Source organism: Lissotriton helveticus, chromosome 4_2 (genome assembly GCF_964261635.1).
Source record: "Lissotriton helveticus chromosome 4_2, aLisHel1.1, whole genome shotgun sequence".
In the NCBI taxonomy this organism is placed as follows: domain Eukaryota; kingdom Metazoa; phylum Chordata; class Amphibia; order Caudata; family Salamandridae; genus Lissotriton; species Lissotriton helveticus.
The window spans coordinates 99,687,876-99,702,995 of NC_136064.1; the positions used below are offsets into that span (position 1 = coordinate 99,687,876).

Below are 15,120 nucleotides of genomic sequence, written 5' to 3' on the forward strand. Positions count from 1 at the left end.
GCTTATTTAGAGCCGGGGTATCAAGCTTAGCCCAATTGATCCTTTTTTGCTCAGGCATCTGACCGGTCGCTGGAGGGGAAAAACAACTTTCAATGAGAAGGCTACAGCAAAATTATCGGACTAACATAGGCGAAGAGCAGGGACACAGCTAAGATCCGGTAGATTGGAAAAATTAGGATCCAACTAATGACCCGCTGTATGGGTCAGACCCGAGTTGCATAGATGAATGTTCATGGTTTCTAAGTCAGAACTGGCAATGGGAAGCAGACTGAGGCAGCATTACATTGGGGAGAGCACATTATGGGTGGGTTCAGGCGAGGACTGACTCAAGACGGTGGGTGGGGGTGGGGTGGAGAGTAGCTGGGCGACGCGGCTCTGGAGAAAGGTCCATGATCAATGAAACCCTTACAGAGGCTAATTATGCGGCACCTACATTGGGAAGATACAATATGCTCCAGTGCAGGGTTGGTCCTCGGTAGCCGGTGTGGAATGCAAAACTGGGCTTTTAGCCTTCAACACAATGTATTAGGAAATGTAGTAGCAGGCTAAACTCAATCCATGCGGATAATTTGGTCCATGGGATGGAGACATAGTACCAAAAAATCTGCAAAGCGCCAGCTTCTCCTCTTCAACTGGGGTGTTAATGTGATGCACAACAGATGACATGTAGGTCATGGCAGACCCATACAGTTTCAACCTTTAATGTGGGGAATTGAATATGCTACTTACCAGTATGCATCTGTTCTTGGCATGTAGGGCTGCTAACATTCATATCTTAGCATTAGATCGCCGCCTAGTGTTGGGTCCGGATGATCGCACATTGTTGTCCTGGAAGAGTCTTCGAAGTATCCTGAGATAGGTGGCTCCTCCCCTGGACTACAGTGCGCATGGGCATCGGCTCCATCCCCAGATTGTTTTTCGCCATTGTGGCAGAAGATGGAGTGAAAAGTGTAAAGGATGTCCATGCTAATGAATAAATACAATAGTATATCTGCAGCTGCGACAGGCACCGGGGAGGAGGGCGGGCGATATGAATGTTAGCAGCCCTACATGCCAAGAACAGATGCATACTGGTAAGTAGCATATTCAGTTCGAGGCATGTGGGCTGCTAAATTCATATCTTAGCATAGAATACATAGCAGTCCCTCCATCAGCGGCGGTTGCCCGTGCCAGCTGCAGAAACCTGAAAAAGTGTTTTGAGAACAGCCTGTCCTACAGCAGCTTGCTGCTTGGAATGCACATCAACACAGTAGTGTTTTGTAAAGGTATGTGGTGTAACCCACGTGGCTGCTCTGCAAATATCCTCTAAAGGAATGTTCCGTAGGAAAGCCATGGATGCCCCCAGTTTGCGTGTGGAGTGCGCCCTTGGGGGTATCGTTAAAGTGCGTTTGGCCTTTTGATAACATATCTGGATGCACTTAACAATCCATCTGGCTATTCCTGCTTTGGAAATAGGGTTGCCTTTGTGTTGTGGTGCGAAGGCAACAAAAAGTTGTTTTGTTTTTCTAAAGGGTTGTGTCCTGTCTATGTAGTACATCAACGCCCTCCGCACATCTAAGGTATGGAGCATTCTTTCCGCCACCGTTTGTGGGTTTTGAAAGAATGCCGGTAAGTCAATAGTTTGGTTGAGATGAAACTGTGACACCACCTTCGGAAGGAATTTGGGGTTAGTGCGTAGCACTACCCTATTTGGATGAATTTGAATGAATGGCTCTTGGATTGTGAGCGCTTGCAGCTCACTAACACGCCTTAGAGACGTAATAGCTATTAGGAAAGCTACTTTCCACGTTAGGAACTGGAGTTCACACGAGTGCAGTGGCTCAAATGGAGGTCCCATCAGTCTGGTGAGAACGACATTGAGGTTCCACACCGGAGCTGGCGGTGTTCTTGGGGGAATGACTCGTTTCAGACCTTCAAGGAAAGCTTTAATGGCAGGCACTCTGAAGACAGAGAGATGCTGCCTGTTCTGAAGATAAGCCGCTATGGCGGATAGATGTATCCGAATGGAAGTGTACGCTAGATTGCACTTGTAAAGATGCAACAGATAGCAAATGATGTTAGGGATAGACGCATCTAGCGGGTTGATGTCATTGGCTGTACAGTAAATGACGAAACGCTTCCATTTTGCAGCATAGCATGCTCTGGTAGTTGGCTTCCTTGCCTCCTTGATGATGTTCATGCATTCCGGAGGTAGATTAAGGTATCCAAACTCTAGGACTTCAGGAGCCAGATCGCCAGGTTGAGCTGTTGCGGATCTGGATGCTGAATTTCTCCATGGTTCTGCGTCAAAAGACTGGGCGTGAGGCGCAGTCTTTGATGCGGCACCACTGAGAGTTCGAGGAACGTGGTGTACCATGCTTGGCGCGCCCACGTTGGAGCAACCAGGATGAGAGTCATCGCGTGCTGCCTTAGCTTTCTTGCGACCAGCGGTATCAGAGGGGCTGGCGGAAAAGCGTACGCAAATTTGCCTGACCAGTTCATCCATATCGCATTCCCCTGCGACTGTGGGTGAGGGAACCTGGCGGCAAAGTGTTGGCATTTTGCGTTTTCTTTTGTGGCAAACAGGTCTATCTCCGGATGACCCCACTGCTGGAAGTACGGGTGGAGGACAGATGGGTGTATCTCCCACTCGTGCATTTGATGGCTGTACCTGCTGAGCAGATCCGCCATCTGATTGTCCTTTCCTGGGAGATGTTCTGCCATGAGGAAAATGTTCCTCTGAATGGCCCACTTCCACATGCTCTGAGCCAGATGAGACAGCTGTGGCGAGTGGGTGCCTCCCTGCTTTTGAATGTAGTACATCGCGGTCATGTTGTCTGTCCGGACTAACACTACCTTGTTGCACAGATGTACAATGAAGGACTTGATCGCCATGAAGATTGCCATCAGTTCCAGATAGTTGATGTGCATCTTCTGTTGCTGCGTCGTCCATAGTCCCTGCACTGTGTAATTGAGCAGGTGAGCTCCCCAACCCTGGAGAGATGCGTCCGTTGTCAGGATAATCTGTGGCACCGGCTCTTGGAACAGTCGGCCCTTGCAAAGGTTGTGTGGATTCCACCAATGCAGAGAGTCGTACGCCCGACTGGTAACCAACACTAGGTCCGTCAATTGTCCCTGAGCCTGTGTCCACTGACTTGCTAAGCACTCCTGGAGCGGACGCATATGCAAACGTGCGTGAGGGACTATGAAGATGCAGGAGGCCATCATGCCAATCAACTGCATGAACACTCTCGCTGGAAGCGAGTGTTGCGGTCTGAACTTTTGGATCAGAGACTGCATGCTGTCTATCCTGACCTGGTTTGGCTGAGCCATGGCCGTCAGGGTATTGATCGTCGCGCCAAGAAACTGCCGGACATGTGCCGGTTAAGGGTGCGACTTTGGGTAGTTCAACGAGAAGCCCAGATCGTGAAGGAGTTGAATGGTAGTCGACATGTCCGCGGCGCACTGTTGTTCCGACTTGGCTTGAACTAGCCAGTCGTCTAGGTAGGGGTAGACATGGATGTTCTGCCTCCTGAGGTGCGCCGCTACTGTCGCCAGACACTTGGTAAACACTCTTGGGGCTGTGGTCACTCCGAAGGGTAGGACTTTGAACTGATAATGCCTGCCTTGGATAGTGAATCTGAGGTATTTTCTGTGGGATGGGTGTAGTGGTATGTGGAAATAAGCATCCTTGAGGTCTAAGGTTGCTAAGAAGTCTCCTTTGTTTAGCAAGGGAAGAATCTGTTGCAGCGTAAGCATATGAAAGTGTTCCGATAGTATGTACAGGTTGAGGGGACGCAGATCTAGAATGGGTCTGAGAGATCCGTCCTTCTTCGGAATAAGGAAGTACAGGGAATATACCCCTGTGCCTTCCTCTCCCACCGGCACGAGCTCGATTGCGCCTTTTTGCAGCATCACCACTACTTCCTGCTGCAATAAGTGCAAGTGCTCTGCGGACATAGGCCTTTGCCTTGGCGGGATGTTGGGTGGAGTGGATTTTAACTCTAGGCAATAACCATACCGGACTAGTTGTCGCACCCACCTGTCTGTGGTGATGTTTCCCCAGACGGGCAGGAACTGCTGCAGTCTCCCCCCGACAGGTGTTAAGTGGTCGGGGGGCAGCGACAGAGAGTCACTGTTTGCTTGGAGTAGAGGAGCGGGAGCTGTTGTTCCCTCTGCCGCGACCTCTGTTGCTGTTATTTCTGTAACCTCCCTTGTTCTGTTTTGTGAACGAGGATAGTGCTCCAACTCTCGAGAACTGAGATTGTTGACCCATTTGTCCTCTGGTGACTCCACGTGCACCTGAGCGACGAAAATTGCTGCCACGAAACTGTTGTGACTGTAGGGCCCCCATGGACTTAGCAGTTTCGGTGTCTTTTTTTATTTTTTCTAGGGTGGTGTCAACATCTGGACCAAACAGACTATCAGGATTGACTGGCTGATTAAGGATGGTAGTCTGAATATCCGGTTTAAACCCCCGAGATGCGGAGCCACGCCTGTCGTCTCAGCATAACGCTAGTGTTGATAGCTCTAGCAGCTGTGTCTGCGGCGTCAAGTGCACACTTGATGGCTGCGTTTGAGATCAGCTTCCCTTCCTCAATAAGCAGTTTGGTGCCTTCTTGAAACTGTGGAGGCAGGTGTTGTATAATCTGGTCTAGGGTGTCGTAATGCGCCCTATCGTAACGTGCTAAGAGTGCTTGTGTATTGGCAATGCGCCAAAAGTTTGCGGCCTGTGCAGCTACTCTTTTGCCCCCTGCCTCTAGCACTTTGGACTCCTTATCCGGGGGAGGAGCTTCACCCGTCGTCTGTGAGTTGGCACGTTTCCTGGCGTTGGCGACCACAAGAGAGTCCAGTGGCAACTGTCCCCGAATGTATACGGGGTCTGCAGGTGCTGGTCTGTACTTCTTTTCAATACGTGGATTGACCACTCGTGCTCTGGTAGGCTCCTTAAATATGTCCGCAGCATGCTTGAGGACTCCTTTAAGCATAGGCAGCGTTTTCACTGTCCTTTCAGAGACTGAAAATGTGTCGAAAAGGAAGTCTTCCTCTACCGGGTCAGCATGCATGTCCACATCATGATTGGCTGCCGCCCTCTCAATTAGTGCATGAAAACCTGCCGAATCCTCTGTTGGGGAAGCACGTGCATTAAAAGGCTGCGGGTCAAGCCCCACACTTTGGGTGCCCTGGTCACCAGTGTCATCATATGAATCCGGTTGTGCATCTGGTTCATTGATAGGGAAAGTGTATTGCTCGTCTTCATTATACCCCTCACCCTCAGAGTGTTCTGGTGAGGGAGTAGGGCTCCGTCTTGGAGGAGGCTGGATTGGTTCCATGAGACCTGAAGCGTCTAGGGGCACCCTCTTCTTCTTCAGAGGGATGACATATGAGTCCACTGGCTCTGAAGTGATTTTTCTCTTATAGAGGGTCAATTTGCCTGTGTCAGCGTCGATAAAATGCTCTGAATCATCTTCTGATTCGAGTACCCGACGTGGAAGTGGGCCAGCCGTTGAAGAAACCGTCTTCTTTGGTGCCGATTTGGTGGAAAAAGCTTTCGGCGCCTCCTTCGGCGGCAAAATAAAGAGAAGTTTTCCAGAAGGCTTTGCTGGAGTGTCTTTCTGCGCCTGCGGCGATGATATCGGAGCCGACGTAGCAGAGGCCTTCTCCCTGATTCTCTGTAGTGATTCGGCGATGGGGGACGCCTCACTCACCGTGGGTTTCGGCGTCGACGAGGATGTCTTGACCTTACCCTCGGATCCGACGTCTTTGTGGGCCTTGTGCGCTTTGGACTCGGATGCCGCTGTCACCGACCCCGACTCCTGGGACCGGTGCGCAGACGTGCCAGTCTTCGATCCGTGCGCCTGTGTGGCCTCCGCGGAGCCGGCTTTGACGGCGGCGCAGCTGTAGACCCGTGCCGACCATCTTTTTTGGAGGACCCCTCCTCTGGCGTCGATTTTGATTTTGCAGCAGCGGAATCGACGGATTTCTTCGACTTCTGCGGACCGGAGGTCGACGGAGTCGATGGAGTAGCGGGTACAGTCGGTTTCGTCGGTACGGCAGCCATCTTAGGGACACTCGAGTCCTTAAGTTTCGGTTTCGTTTTCGGGTCGGCCATCTTAGATGTAGTCGAACCTGATGGTTTCGGTTTCGGTTTCGATACAGTTTGCTCAGCAAGTATGTCCGTGGCCGGGCCAGAAGGCGGGGCCGTGGCTTGCGGCACTGGGTCTTGGGTAAGGCCTACAGGCGATCCCGTGACCTGGTCGGTATCTTCGTAACCTTCGGGGCAGAGCTCGTCCCCTGAGCTATCTGCCGCGGCCCCATAAACCTCTTCGTCGTCTCCTACCTCGTCGACGTATTCAAGGCCTTGACCCACGACTCCGTCGTCGTCTGCCGGATCCGCCTCGACCTCCGTCTCGGGCGGGGAGATCTGAAGATGATGACCCTGGTCCTCTTCTTCTTGGTCGCCGAAGAGGTTTTCCGGATCCGGGGCCGCTTGTCTGGCTTCCATGCGCACTGCGCGCCGAAGCTTGAGAGTCTTCTTAGACCGGAACTGTGCACAGGCCTTGCACTTGCCGTCGTCGTGGTCAGGCGAAAGGCATTTGTTACAGACCGGGTGTAGATCGATGTGTGGGTACTTGGACCCACAGAGCGGGCAGTACTTAAACGGGCTCCGCTCCATGTTAGAAAGTTTTGCAGTCGTGTCGCGATGAGAAGGCCTCAAAGTCCGAAGAGCGAAAAAGAACTCCGCTTATTCCGGCTCTAAGAGACGGAAGACTCGAGACCGTGCGCAGACAATACCGACGCAAACAAAAACGAGGCCTTTTGGCCGCTAAAAGTTAGTTTTTCTCGGTTTCGACAGAGAGACGTCGAGACCACATCCGAACCCAATGGCGGAAAAAAACAATCTGGGGATGGAGCCGATGCCCATGCGCACTGTAGTCCAGGGGAGGAGCCACCTATCTCAGGATACTTCGAAGACTCTTCCAGGACAACAATGTGCGATCATCCGGACCCAACACTAGGCGGCGATCTAATGCTAAGATATGAATTTAGCAGCCCACATGCCTCGAACACTTCATATATCCCACCAGCAGTAGGCATACCAGACACATTGTTACCAATTCAGTGTAGCAGTATGAGATTCACACTTCCTAGGTGAACGGAGCCTCAAAGTGAAAATCCGGACCTGTTTTGTGGCATAGGCAGAGCAACTGGAATTAAGAATCAGTGGAGGACATAGTTATGCAGAAAGCACCCAAATGCCAGCACTGTGAACTGGTAGTTAGTCTGGTTTACCACAAACCTCAAGTGCTTTTTGTGTTTTGCATTCATTGGAATGTACTCCTAGGTACCTTTTAGATCCATAGTTGACATGTAATCTCCTTTTTGCAATTGTGGGACAGCATACTGTAAAGACGGTCATTTTGAATCTGTCTGTCTTTATAAACTTTTTTATGAATCCCAGGGCTAGAGTTGGTCGCAGAGACCTGTCTACCGTTGATATTAGAAAATATGTTGAGTAACTTCCTTTCTTTAACTCGGTTCTGAACACCTTTTCTATTGCTCTTTTTTTCCCCAGCAATTCTACAACCTCCTTGAGTAGACGTTGGGTTTCTTCCCTTGAATGGACCATTTTTCGTCCCCTTGCTGGAAGTATCTATTCCCATTCTATGCAACATCCAAACTCTATGACATTTAAGATCCTTTGGTCAGACATTTTTTTCCTCCAATCCTGAAGGAAGATCTTGATTCAGCCTCCCACTGGTGTCGTGTGGGAGAGGCCGTGTGTTTTTGAGAAGTCACTTATTGACAGGGGATGTGCATCCCCTATGTGGCTGTCCTCCTACCCATGTTCTTCCTCGAAAGGACTGTCATCTTTGCTGCTGATACTGTCAGTGCTGTTGTGGTACATAAGATTGGCTGCTTCCCTGGAAGGCCTGGTGTCATGTGCTAGTTTGGAAGCTACCTCTCAGAGAAGGTCTGCGTGTTGTCCCTCATTGGATATTTCCTCTAAACTACAACGGCCCCATAGACTTCATAGTCTCATGATCCTTTTCGAGCTGGTTTAGAGAGTCATCGACAATGCTCCCGAACAACTGTTCTCCAGTGAACGGAGTACTTTTGCCTGTATGTTCTTAGCCACGTAGGACTGCATAGTGTAATCCCGGTCAGTTGCCAGCTAGCTGTGTCTGCCGTACACAATGCCGATTTCAGGCATTTATTGGCAAGTTTTTCCCCTCTTCGGCCAGGATTTCAATATTGTTCTGGCAGGTGCTTCATAAGTTCTGCAATCTCCTCCCAGTGCTAGTACGCCGTTCTGTTCAGGAGGGCGTTTCAATTTGCTATGCACCACTGATTGGCTGCGCTGCGTTAAAATCTTTTACCATGGAGGTCCATCATTTTGCTCTCCTTGTCAGGAGGTGGGCTAGATGTTGACGGAATGTTGGCCCTCTTCTGTGCTGTAGAGGTGATAATGGAATCAAACGGTACTGTACCCTTGATGTATATTGGGCCCTTTGATGAATATTTATATTTCTTCTCCGCCCTTGGAGTCACTGCCCTACAGGTGGCAGGTTCCTTAAATGCTTCCCTTCCTTGGTCTAAGACATTGCATTGGCAGGAATTGGTCCCTGGCTTGGGATTGGCAACAAAGTTTCCAACAGGAAACAAGCCTTTTTGGTGACTTGGTTGTACATACCAATGTCATCAGGAGGCGAAGGCCTCAACAGATAACATTCTACCCATTCCTCAGGGGAGTCAGTCTCCAGTTCCTGCCACTGAGATTCTGCGTATTCGACTCTTCTGAGTCCTGAAACAACCCCAGCCCTTCTTGCTCCTCTTCTTCATAGACAAGTCTTCCTCCTGTGGTATAGGTGTCAAAGGAGGTTTGATATCTTCGACGTTCTTCTTGCCCTGCTCTTTTCAGCGTGGAGGAATGCGATATTCATTCAAGGATGCGTCAAAGTCTTGAGGCGCCTCTTCTCCCTTTCGATCTCCAACAAGAGTTCTAGATCGAGGGTCGACGGTGAAGAATCCTTCGACAACGTATCGGTCATTGAGCTTCTTTGCTCGTCTCGAGACCTTTCTTACTTCGACATCTAAGCGTCTTAATCAATCTTTCGACAAGTTTGTCTTTTCTGGAGACGTACCTCCTGCATTGTCTCTTCGAAGGATATGAGAGGTTCTTTGTCTGGTGGTCGGCGAGTGTCTTGACAGTGAGGCTACTTTAGACGCCTTTGAGTCTGTTTTTCCAGACTCCCGTCAATTTTGTTTTGAAAGTCGGTGTGTCTTTTACCTGGGGTCTCTTGTCTTTCTTGGTCGCTTGGGTTCACCTTCTACAATTCATAGGTCTGCAATGGATGTTTCCCCCTTGTCACCCTCGGCAAGGTTTTCCTCCTGGTCATTCAGCAGACACAGGTCTCTCAGGGATGGAGTTGGTTTCTGTTCCTGCATGCTGCAGTGTGCCCGTCTCTGCTTCTCCCTCGCCCTCAGCGTCTTTGCCTTGAACCCGCAGGCGTTGCAGGCGCTATGATGATCTATCAGCAGGCAGAGGTTGCAGCTGGGGTGTTGGTCCTTCTGAGCAAATTTGTGGTGGCAATTCAGGCAACACTGGAACGGAGTCTTCTCCATTATGTTGAAGAGGGAGCCCCCTATCCGGGCACTCTCAAAACCATCGAGGAAATCTCCTTTACTCTAGGAGTCTCTGCCGGTAACTCTTCTTCGATTTTCTTGTACGAAATCGAAACAATACTTCAACTAACTTCCCACAAACTTCTCACAATTTGTGTTCTTCCTCATATTGGAGAGCCTGCAGCAAAGCATCCATACCCAACAGTGGAAAAACTGAATCTGAAGATGCAGACCAAGAATGGGAGCTTCTTGGAGAGAATGTACAACGTCACAGGAAGCACTAAATGGGGGATATGTTGAATCCAACAACAAAAAGGATAATGTTACTTACCCAGTAAGCATCTGTTCTTGGCATGTAGAGCTGTAAATTAACATGCTTTGCATTCACCTGCCATCTTGTTTTGGGTCTGGATGTTTGCACTTTGTTTTTCTTCGAAGAAGTCTTTTCCAGTCACGAGGTAGGTGAATCCTCCTTTCGGTGATAGTGCGCATGGGCATCGACTCCATTGATTATTTTCCCGCAAGAGGGTGAGAATGGAGTACGTAAGTGACGAATAGAGATGCCATGCATATGTATGCAAGTAGGAAAAACTGCAACAACTACAGGTGTCCGGAGAGGCGGGTGAGGGCATGTGAATCTACAGCTCTACATGCGAAGAACAGATGCTTATTGGGTAAATTACATTCTCTGTTCGAGGCATGTGAGCTGTGGATACACATGCTTAGCATAGACTATAAAGCAGTATGCTCTCCAGCGGTGGCTAACCTGTAGGTGTTGCAGTTGTTTAATAGTGTCTTAAGCACTGCCTGGCCTACATTAGCTTGTTATCTTGCTAAAACATCTCCACAATAGTGTTTATTAAATGTGTGTGGTGTAGACCATTTAGCTGCTTTACATATGTCAGCTAAAGGAATGCTGCCTAAAAAGGCCATAGTAGCCCCTATCTTGCATGTAGAATGCTCTAGTGGGTATGGATAAAGTTCTTTTGGCTTTTGCATAGCATATTTGAATGCATTTAACAATCCATCTTGAAATGCCGGATTTAGAGATGGGATTGGCTTTGTGGGGTGGCGTGCAAATGTAACAAACAATTGTTTAGTTTTGTGAAAATCTTTGGTCCTTTCTATGTAATATAATAAGGCTCTTCCAATGTCCAGCGTGTGGAGAGCTCTTTCTGTCACTGAATCAGGTTGAGGAAAAAACACAGGTAACTCAACTGATTGGTTAATATGAAAAGGAGAAACAACTTTGGGAAGGGATTTTGGATTGGTGCGAAGAACAACTATCTTTGTGGAGTTGAAAGAAAGGTTCTTCTAGGGTTAAAGCTTGTAGCTCATCAACTCTCCTCAATGAAGTGACAGCAGTGAGGAAAGCAACTTTCCATGAAAGAAATTGTAGAGGACAATTATATAGGGTTCAAAGGGTGGCTCCATAAGTCTTTTAAGGACAATATTGAGATTCCACACTGGTGGGAGTGGAACTCTTGGTGGTGTTATTATTTTCAAACTTTCCAAGAAAGCTTTGATTACTGGAATTTTGAATAGAGATAAATGTTGTCTGTTTTGCAAATATGCACCCAATGCTGCAAGATGTAAACAAATAGATGTGTAAGCCAACACTGTTTGCTGTAAATGCAACAGGTAACAGATAATATTCTGTACAGAAGCGTCTAGAGGATTGATCTTATGGTTATTACAACAGATAACTAATCTTTTCCACTTTGCTGCATTGCAAGCTCTGGTGGTAGGATTTCTTGCTTCTTTTAAAGTAGTCATACATTGTGGTGGTAAATTGAAATAACCAAACTATGACTTCAGGAGCCATTTCGCTAGGTTAAGCTCCTTGGGTTTTGGATGTCTGATTTCTCCATGGCTCTGAGTGAGGAGACTGGAGGTGAGATGTAGTTTTTGATGTGGAACCACGGACAGTTCTAGCAGGGTGGTGTATCAAGGTTGACAAGCCTATGTGGGGGCTACTAATATCCGTATGAGGAATGTTTGCCTGAGCTTCCAAACTAGTAATGGAAGCAGTGGAAGAGGTGGAAAAGCATAGGCAACTCCGACCAATTCATCCATAGGGCATTGCCTTTGGATAGATGGTGTGGGAACCTGGATGCAAAGTTTGGGCATTTTGCGTTGTGCACTGCTAAGAACAGATCTATTTGTGGAAATCCCCAGTGTTCGAAGTAAGGAAGAAGAACTTGGGGGATGAACTTGCTGCCTCTATCTGCTCAGGAGTTCGGCAATGTAATGGTCTACTCCAGGAAGGTGTTCCGCCAAGAGATAGATCTTGCCCAGTTCCAAATGATTTGTGAGAGGTGTGACAGTTGGAGAGAGTGTCCCTCCTTGTTTTTGTACATTGTACATTGTTGTCATGTTGTCTGTGCGGACTAGGACAGCTTTGCCTAGAAGGCGAGTCTGAAAAGCTTTGAGTGCTAGGAACACCGCCCGAAGCTCTAGGTAGTTGATGTGGAGACTTTTGCGATATTCGCTCCACAGACCCTGGATTGTGTAATGTTGGAGATGGTCACCCCAACCGGTGAGAGATGCGTCTGCTGTTAGCACAGTCTGTGGAATAGGGTCTATGAAGAGCCACTCTTTTGAGAAGTTTTGAGGCTTCCACCACTGCAGAGAGCGATGGGTGCGGCCGTTTACCAACACTAGATCGGTTAATTAATCGACCCTGAGATTGATTGCACTGACGCGTTAGACATTTTTGCAGGAGACGCATGTGAAGCCTTGCATAAAGTACCATGCAAGATGCCATAATTCCCAGCAGTTACATGAAAACTCTGGCTGGTAATGTTTGATTGGATTGAAACTGTAGTACCATAGACTGAATGTTGTGAATTCTGGCTGCACTGGGAGACGCTAGAGCTTTGACAGTGTTGATAGTAGCTCCTAGATAAGACTGCATCCGTGCAGGACACAGGTGAGATTTCTGTGCATTGATTGTGAAGCCCAATGGATGAAGTAGGTCTATTGTTGTCCGAGTGTGTTGCTGACAGTTTTGGTAAGCGCTGGCTTTGATGAGTCAGTCGTCTAGGTAGGGGGAAGACATGAATATGTTGTCTTCTGAGATGAGCTGCTACTACTGCCAGCTATTTGGTAAATAATCTGGGAGCAGTGGTGACTACAAACGAAGTACTTTGAACTGGTAATGCTTGCCGGCTATCACAAATCTGAGGTATTTGCAATGAATTGAAAATATGCGTCTTTTAAGTCTAAAGTAGACGTAAAATCACCCTGCTGTAAAAGAGGAAGTACCTGCTGAAGGATCACCATGTGAAAGTGCTCTGACATTATGTATCGGTTCAACTCTCTGAGATCTAGAATAGGTCTTAATGAGCCATCCTTTTTGGGGATCAGAAAGTAGAGAGAATAGACCCCTGGCCCTTGGTACTGAAGTGGAACTGGTTCTATGGCTCCTTTCAGTAAGAGAGATTAACCCTCTTGTCCGAGCAGGTGGTCTGGGGACAATTTGTGAGAGCGAGGTGGAATACTCGGGAGTATTGGTGGTGAGCTCCAGGCAATAACCATGTTGGCTAATTCCAAGCACCCATTTGTCGGTTGGTATAAATTCCCAAATGAGGAGAAAATGTTGAAGTCTTCCTACGACAGGTGAGGAATAATCGGAGGGAAGCCTGGAGAAGTCGCTGCTTATTAGGGGAAGGGGAGTTACAGGGTGTGGTGTTTTTACCCCTGCCTTTGGAACGGTTTCCCCTATAACCTCCTCTTGGAGAAGAGGATTGGTTGTTACCCTTGTAGGAGGAAGTGTTTTGATCTGAGGATGCGGACTTTGACCCTCCGTGGTAAAAGCAGTGCCGAAAGGAACCTCTGTTTGAAGGAGACTGAAGCGCTCCCATAGATTTTGCTACTTCAGTGCCCTTTTTTCGAGCATTTGATCAACTTCAGGGCCAAAAAGATGTTCTTTATCAAAAGGTATATTTGAAATGAATTGTTAGACATCAGGTTTAAACCCAGAAATCCGTAACCAGGCATGCCTTCTGAGTAGTATGCTAGTATTGACTTCTCTAGCTGCGGTGTCAGCAGCATCTAGAGCACACCGTATAGAAGAGTGGGAAATTAATTTCCCTTCCTGGACTAAGTCTTGCGCTTTATGCTCCTCTTGGAGATATTGTAGTAATTGCTCCATTTCGTCCCAGTGCACCCTATTGTATCTGGCTAGAAGGCCCTGCGTGTTAGCAATACGCCAATGATTAGCAGCTTGCGCAGCTATCTGTTTTCCAGAAGCATCAATGAGTTTTGATTCTATAACTGGGGGAGGAGCATCCCCCGAAGTTTGGGATTAGCTCGCTTGCGAGCATTAAGAGACTACCAAAGAATGAAGTGGTAACTAGCCTTTAATAAATACTGGATCTGTTGGGGTAAAGGCTTGTATTTCTTGTTGACTCTAGGAGTCAGGATTCGTGCACGTACAGGATCTTTAAAAATTTCATCTGTGTGCCTCATCATTCCTTTGAGCATAGGGAGTGTCTGGCTCGACCTGCGTATGGATCCTAGAGTCTCAAATAGGAAGTCCTCTTCTAAGGATTCTCTGTGGAGCACCACCCCATGGCAATGTCACACAATGATTTCTTGATAGGACACATTTTCCTCAGGTGGAGATGGCTTGGCAGGGTGAAGTCTGGATCTTTATCCAATGTATAATCCGTCCATGGATCCACTGGTAAGTGTGAGTCTCCCTCATCAGTATCGTCTCAGTCACGGTGAGATAGTGGAGAGTTATGAGGTGTAACATGTAAAGGATCTAAAGGTGGGGAGGAGGAGGTGATGATGGAAAAGGCTAGTACCAACATTTTTGTTTTCAAAGTATTATAATGACTGTTGTCATCAGGAAGCTTGTGCTTGGATGGCGCCTTGCCGTGAACATGTCCTGTGTCAGGGTTAATATAGAGTTTCTTTTGCTTAGCATCCAATTTGGATGGCACAATTGTCTATTTTTGGAACGAAGGCTGCTGAAAGGACATTGTTGGTTTTCTGCACAGAAGGTTTCGGAGCCAAGATGGAATGACCTTTCGGTGTGGAAGATTTCGGCTCTGAAGGTTGTTTCTTGGGGTTCAGTGTCGAAGGTTTCGGCTCCGAAACAACTTTGTGCTTGGAACCGGAAGGTTTTGGCTCCAAAGTGGATTTTGGCCAACTCGGTCCCGAGCCGGAAGGCTTGACAGTATGTTTCGGAGCAGAGCCGGGAGGTGGAGCGTTAGAAATATCATCTTGGTGCCGACCTTGGCCAGAAGGCGGTGCTGAATCCTTTGATTTTTTAGGGATGGGTGGATGGGGCAAGGGGTCTTCTGTACTCGCGTCACCCTGTCCCTGCGGCACATCATCGACGTCGAAGTCTATCTCCAACTCGGAGTCCGACACGGCAAAGGCCTGTTCTTCCTTGGCTGGTGAGGGCTCGTGGTCATTTTGCTCTGAGTCTTCACCTGAAGATATCTGGCGTGTAGTTGATATGCTGGCGCTGCATCTCCCGACATCGAGACAAACAATCGA

At 48.2% G+C, this 15,120-nt stretch overlaps 1 protein-coding gene across 1 annotated transcript in view; it reads right to left on the minus strand.

Moving 5' to 3' along the window:
- The window catches only part of LOC144752226 (sestrin-3-like), a 174,450-nt gene that overhangs the window by 66,274 nt on the left and 93,056 nt on the right, over positions 1-15,120 (minus strand). The gene's annotated exons all lie outside the window — the stretch shown is intronic.